The sequence below is a fragment of the Rhamphochromis longiceps genome, linkage group LG16, assembly GCF_057381845.1.
Source record: "Rhamphochromis longiceps isolate RC_006_pf linkage group LG16, R_longiceps_female_GT1.1, whole genome shotgun sequence".
Taxonomy (NCBI): domain Eukaryota; kingdom Metazoa; phylum Chordata; class Actinopteri; order Cichliformes; family Cichlidae; genus Rhamphochromis; species Rhamphochromis longiceps.
The window spans coordinates 40,024,368-40,032,003 of NC_140572.1; the positions used below are offsets into that span (position 1 = coordinate 40,024,368).

The following is a 7,636-nucleotide window of genomic DNA, read 5'->3' on the forward strand; positions in this document are numbered from 1 at the left end:
GCAGACTGTGACAGCACTGAGCAGCTCCTTCAGTGCACTCAAAAAAATGAAACGTTGACTTTAATTAAAATTATTTTGTCAACAGGTTCCACGAAATTGAATTATGTTAGTTTAAAGCAAAAATCTTTAGTTCATCTAATTTAAAAAAACTACTTAAGATTAACAAGACATATTTAAGACTAACTAAATCAAGTTATGTTGTATGAACATAGATGATATATTTTCAGGTTAGATAGTTTAGATTAGTTACTTCAACACATTTCTTATTTGTGGCAGTAAAATGTTAAATTTAAGTTAGATTAATTCAAATATTATATTTTCAGCCACCTTGTGCTTTATTAATTAGTTTTACATAAATCTATTTTGTCAACAGGTTCCACACAAATGAATTAAGTACATCCAACTTATTTTTTTAAATTTATTTTATTGCCAACACATTCAGTGAGCATTTGTGTAAACCCAGTCCAAAATAAAACACAACAGCTCATTAGGGTTAGTAATTAACAGTATGTAGACAGATGCAACATCAAGACTTTAAATTAAATGTCTGTATCTACCAGAAATAGAAGAGAAAAAAAAACGCATTGAAGATCACATAACACATTGATAAGATGACACTTGAGTTATGCACATGTGATGCTAGTAAGGTCTGTGAGTGTTTTTTTCTTTTAGTGTCTAAAATGGATAGCAAAGTTGCTATTTGCAATGATTGCTTAGGGTCAGTCCAGTAACACAATGCCAATGAAGTGCTTTCCTTTAACAATGCAAAGTGAAGTGTCCACCTCAACAGCCACAATTTAAAAAAAAAAAAAAAATGTAACAACAACAACAACAACAATAATAATAATAATAATAATAAATAGTCCACTGATATTAGCAATCAAAGAAAATTACATCACCATCCCAAATAAAACTTTAACAAAACATGCCAACATTATGGTCTAACAATAAAACAGCTTGTCAGCGTTCAGTTTTTTTGCAACAGCACAGCAGTAACCATTTAACACTCGCCACTGTCAACATTTATTTTACCAGTGTTTGGGCAAAAAACTTCAGATGGAAACATTTTAACATGGAAACAATTGTTCGTCTTTAAAAGTCCACAAAATATACATTCATCCTGCATTCCCAACTTGGATGATCTGATATCCTCGTGTTGGTGTTGTTCCCAGACCATCATGAAAATGTTGTTCCAGGTTCAACATTGCAAGTGACCAATCACATTGTTGTGACGTTATTCTATTCCAAGCCATTCGTGCATTTATGAAATTCCAATGTTGCAAGGACAATATCAATTCTGCTTACTGTTTATTAAAGGGTTACGGTTAGGGTTAGGGTCAGTTGATCGGCGGACAGAGGCAGTTTCACGCAGCTTAAGTACAGTTTTTTGTTTTACGCCGGTTTTTCCCGAAGTCGCAAAAGTATGACGTCACAACATTCTGATTGGTCACTTGCAATGTTGATCCTGGAACAACATTTAGTATGATGATCTGGGAACAACACCAACACGAGGATATCAGATCAACCTCCTAACTTACCCTTAATTTTAGTATGTATTGCAATTACCTTTACAATGCACACAATATAACACAAACTGAATATGAACATATTTCCACCTCATAACAATATGCCTTGAACGCTAATATACACACCACCCTTCAACATTTCTGGTGCAGTATCATCTCTCAATTAAATCCTTTAAATCTCAATACTTTTGATTGTCTCTTAGCTTTCAGTCTTGAGGTTAACTGAGATTCAGTGCATATATCCCACCCATTAAGAGTGCACATGCAGAGGCCAGGTCTTCCAGGTCATGCAGGACACACTAGATGGTTATACCCACATCGGCTGGAGGAGTGCTGGCATCAGCTCTTTCGATGGTAAAGATAGCAAGGGTAATTTGTTCCAGCTCCCTCTGAACAGCTGTAGCTTAGACACAAAAACATAGAAAAATGGCATCCAGTTTTAAAAAAAAGAAAGAAAAAGGGCCAAAGCTACCCTTTAATGACATAAACACAATATTAGGAACATGCACCCCAGTGCGCCACTATTTTAGACTACAGATTCAACGATAAATATAAATAGTTTGGGTATACAAGAAGATTTCCCAAAACATTTAAACAGGTTCCATGCAAGTTACAACAACAACAACATTACAACATGCAACAACATTAGTTATTCAAAATTTGGTTTAATACAGATAAAAAACTAAACTAAAATTACCAACCAATTATTCTTTGAAGAGGATGCTTGGGTCTTCATTCAGGTAAAAAGGTAGTGCCCTGAGGACACACTCCCTCCCCTTTTCAATGGTTTCCTTCTGTAGAGAGTGGCAGAGATACAGGAAGAGAAAACAGATATACTTTAGGATGACAGAAACTCACATTATACGCAAAATGAATGACATATCCACTGCACAGATAGACATGTACACAAGACCAACTGATCATCACATGGACATGAATAGTTAACCTGTTGGGCAGGGTTTCCACCACATTAGATATGTCCATAATGGAGGTAAAGACAAACTAATACATCATCTTTTTTGCATTCAAAACATAACATAAAAACATTCACTTCTGGTTTAACCTAAATCAAGGGATCAGATTTTACATATGTTTAGGTAATTTAAATTTTCCAACGTTTTGAGTACCAAACTTTGTCTTGCTTAATATAAATGTAAGTGCACTGTGCAGCTACCATACACTAGCTGTTTAAATTTGAAAATGATCTTATTAGCCATAATATTTTGCTACCAACAGAATAACGCACCTGTGTGGCTGGGGCCAAAGTTTGTCTAATTTTCTTCCCTGCAACGCCTCCTTTTTTCTTGAAGACTTTTATGAGCTGGTCAGTGTATTGGTCAAGTTGTGTAAAAAGCCTTGGAACATGTGCAGCAGTAGTAATCCTCACATATTCTGCTTCCACCTGAAAATATGTCAACAAACACAACATACTGTACTGTAAATATACATACTATATGTACACATATACAAACTACAACTAATGTAGTAAGACCTCATTAAAGCTATAATTTTAACACAAACATTTACACAAAATGCTAATGGAGCCATTACAGCTTTTATTGTTATTTATCAAGTTCCAAAAAATATTGATCACAGCTGATCTGAAAAGAATTTCATGCCTCAGGCCCTTGAACTGCAACCTTTACCATGGTTCAGATGTGGAGAAGAAATAACAGGGGCATGGGATGGGTCACAAAAGAAAACTTAACTTATAAAACAGTTTTGTTTTTAAAAGTATAACAGTTCACATACCACATACAAGCTCAGCAATACCACATACACCACATCAGTATAGGAGGGAGCAGGTAAAGGCAGGATCTGAGATTTATAAAGAAAAAAAAAAATTAATTCCTTAATTTCAAGAAGCAAATTATTGTTTGAATTACAACTAAATAAAATACTACTCAGTAGAGCTGGGTGATAGAACGATAACGATATGTATCGCGATATAACTTTTACTCGATAGAGAAATTAAGCTATCGCGATAGACCTCGCCGCTCTTGTCCTCAAAAAAAAAAAAAAAAAAAAAAAAAAAAAGGTCAGCCAATCCAAATTAAGTAGCGCAGAGCCGAACCAATCACAGCCGCAGCGTCACGTCGCGTGACTTGTTACATACAGCACAAGTGCCAAGCCGCACGTGTGTTTGTTTGGGAAGCAGCCAGGCGTAATGGAGGAAATGAGTGTGCCGACTAGAAAAATCAACCGAGCGTGACCGAAGAGAAAACAGATGATGGTTCCAACGCCGGAGAGATTGTCGAACGGAAGAGCCAGAGAAGCTCCGTAGTGTGAAGGTATTTCGGCTATTTCAAGTCTGACAAAAAACAGAGTAGCGTGCACTGTAAATGTGCCGAAAGCAAGTCTGGAAATACAATAAACTGGTGCATGCGTCACACTGTGCGCCACGTTATTGTTTCGGTGAAATGAATTTCTACAATACTGTTACTGTTAATTCTACTCTCTGCAGTGTTTAAATGCTTACATATACACACAGTTACTGTCCCTCCACACATACGACTCGGTTCTGCTTCTATGCCCCAGCTTTGTTTACTTTTTCCCACCGAGGCTTCTAGACTTCTGATTGGCCAACATTTCTGCACGGTTAGGAATCTAGCGCCACCTGCTGCTTTGGCATGTTCATAGCAGCGTTTTCCTTCATTTCTGCCTTTATGTGTGGACGGGATTATTTTTTAAAACGGAAACGGAAAATCTCCGTTTTCAAAAATACCCGTGTACGTGTGGACGTAGCCTCAGTCTCTGACTGGAAGCGCTAATTCGTCATTCGGCTTTTGTCAGACTAAAGTAACTGTTAAAACTGTTTGAAAAGCTCAGCTATACAACAAGGACAGATTGAGAATTTCCTTTTAGTTCTCAGTTTCTTTGATATTGACAAAAGTTAGTCAGTTTTGTCTGTTCTTCTGTAAAACAAACTAAGATTTATTTTTAGAATTCATATTTTGTTTCTAAGTGGAATTGACAATTTAGTCTGTTTCGTTTGTTCTATTTTGAAACTTAAACGCTTTAGCGGCTGCCTTTTGTGTAGTTTGCAATATTTGCCTTTATTTATCTGAAAAAGTCTCATGTTCCTTAAGTACATCTACCCTGTTGAACTTATTATGGGAAATAAATATTTAAATAAAAACAAGCTGCTGATTATTTCACATTTTACTTGTGAGCAACGGCACATTTAAATCTTACAAATATAGTTATTTGGCTGATATCGTGATAGATATCGTTATCGCCTGAAATGAAAAAAACATATCGTGATGTGAAAAAATCTCATATCGCCCAGCTCTACTTCCCAGAAGAAAAGCAAGAGATTGACACGGCCATGTGCTAACTTTCTATAGAAGCAATTATCACCAGGTCTGTCGACCTCCATTGTCTGTCCACTCATATGTCTTGAATAATTTTATTAAAAAAATTAAGTGTGTACTTTCACAAACTGTAATTTATAACTACATTGATATTAGGGTTGCCAACTCCCTGAAAAATAAATAAGGGACACCTCATGGCCAGGGCCGGGCGACCCAGTTGTCTTCACCCTTCCCAGTGTGGTGAATTTTCTAGCTCTTTTTTTGTGTGTGAAATTATTTTTTTAACCATTTGACTTGAAGTTGATTTAAGTACATGCATATTCTATTCTTTGTGATATGAACACATGTGAAACAAATGATCATTTAGCCATTTATTTTTAGCTCAAAATGACAACATTAACACAGTAAAACAGGTCTCTTTCTTAAACAGAAGCCTGTCATGCTTAACTTTTGAGAATATAAGTAAATCTTTCTTTAAAAGAACTCTGTCCTGCTTAACTTAAAATAATAGAAAACAATAGAAAGAAAAATATTCTTGTAACAGTGCACATTTAGTGCATTTAGTACAATTGGCTTCAGTTGAGGTATTATTTCAGCTTTTCTAATGCTAATCAGCTGCTCCTGTTTGTAAACCCGCTTGTTCCCATGATTACGCATCTTAACTCATCATCATTATTCATCTATGTATTACTTTTATGTATTAGTCATCTATTTGTTGTAATCATCTATCCTTGCAGTTGTTTATTACACAAAATAAATTATATTATCACACTTCTGGCCACATAGCGCTGATATTCACTGCACATGCCCATATTAACTTTTTCCAGCCAGGTGTTTTCCTTTTCCCATTCTTCCCTTTCTCTGAGGGGAACAAACATTGCTGCTCTAATGCTGGGCTTACACTGTGCGGTTTTAGGCCCATTTTGAGCCGATTTTTGAGTGATCGGACCGATTTTGGCCTTCATCGTGCGTCGTGTAGTATACGTGGGGTAACGAGAAGTGATTAACACCTCACGACCAGCTCCCGATCATCAATCGCTCGTGAGGGTGTCACCACAGGCGCTCACACTGCTCACGCGCAAACACGTAAACGTCGGTGAAAAAGACGGAGCAGCACAGCAGTGCAGCGTGTGATCTGGACACAAGCGATGGAGGCACTACTTGTAGAACTTCGAAAAGGCTCGGATGAGCTTTCCAATGTGGCCTCACAAAATGATCACGACCACAACAACCGTGAAAATAGTTGGATTTACATTGCTGCTCAATCACAGCTGCCTGATCATGTTTTTCATTAGCAATTTAGCAAAGTTGATGGTGGTGGTGTGTGTGTGTGAGTGAAAGACAGAGAGAGAGAGGGAGAGCGACAGATTTTCTGTTATAACCTTCATGTTATGGAGGCACAGTGTGCGCACTCAGGTCGCATCAGAGCATCGGGCGTATAGTGTGAGACCCTGCATCGTGACCTACCAACTTCTAACCCCTGCGAGTCAATCGTGCAGTTTGAGCAGGAGCTGAATAACGTGACTGAAAAAATCACACAGTGTAAGCCCAGCTTTAGGTGTACTGTCGTCCGAGACTTGCACCGCAGTGTCGGGGTTTGTTTCCCTGTTGGCCATGCTTCTTGTTGTGGTCATCTGTTGTCTTCCGGTATTTTCTCCGTAAGCGACCTTTCCTCGACCAATGAGATGAGCGGTAATCTGAATTGTCATACTCGAATTGTCATAAGTGTGCTGTCAGCTCATTGGTCACAAAGCAGGAGAGGGGCTGGGAATTATGTTTTCAAACAAAGCGTTAATTCCATTAACATTTATAGACTACTTTTGATTCTCACTGTATTACGGGACAAAGTGCGTCCCTTATTAGCTCAATACGGGACGTGTACTTTTGTTTCGAAATACGGAACGATTCCGTATTTTAAGGGACGGTTGGCAACCCTAATTGATATGTATAACTCCGCTAGGAAACATGCTGTATTTACAGACCATTTTTACATAATACAGATTACTGATAGAGCAGAACAATGGTGTCACAGTGGCTTTCGCCCTTGACTTTTTGGATTTTAAATGTCACTTTATGCTATCCTTGCTATCCTATTCGATATTTCCGACTCTCGGATTACAGAAAAGGAATCCCAAGAAAGCAAATGGAAAAATAACCCCTTGAAAGAATAACCCCATGAACCCCTGTAGCTAATCCCTTAATAAAACAAAAAACAATAAAAATGTTTCTTACACAGTCCACAAAATAAGCATGTCCAGGACCCAGTAAAACTAATGTAAAACAAGCACACGCAAACGATATAACATGTCTTGTAAGACAAACGCAAAATATAACCATGCTGGACATATAGATACTACACAACATAGTCAAAGAAAAAAGTGGTCTTACCTCTCAAAGAAACAGCAGCTTGGCGCCAAAACAGCCTTTTTCAGTTAAATTTGAAGTCTTGCGCATGAGCAGGCACAAGCCGTGAAACCTTCTTGTTCTGCGCGGTTTCATTACAACTGTTTTTGCATTACTGCCACCTTGTGGATATACAAGGTATATCGATCCTAATTGACTTAACTTAAATGTTATGCGATCAAGTAACACATTAGTATTATGTACGTTGAATAATAGACACAATTACGTAGACTTGATTAGAAAAACATATGTTAACTTAACAAAAACATATATTTTAAGTAAAATGAAAATAAATAATTAATATACACTGAACAATCCACCTCATTCATTTTTTTGAGTGTGGGAGACTGCGGCACCCACGGTGTGGGACGGAGAGATTTCGCAGGTCTTTCC

At 37.4% G+C, this 7,636-nt stretch overlaps 1 long non-coding RNA gene across 1 annotated transcript; it reads right to left on the bottom strand.

Moving 5' to 3' along the window:
• Window positions 1–868: 868 nt before the first annotated feature.
• Window positions 869–7,547, bottom strand: LOC146651707 (uncharacterized). Its single transcript, XR_014907956.1, has 5 exons — window positions 7,229–7,547; window positions 3,279–3,344; window positions 2,773–2,928; window positions 2,228–2,320; window positions 869–1,929 (listed from the first exon to the last, which is right to left on the bottom strand). It is a non-coding gene; the product is annotated as an uncharacterized LOC146651707 (long non-coding RNA).
• Between the last annotated feature and the right edge of the window lie 89 nt (window positions 7,548–7,636).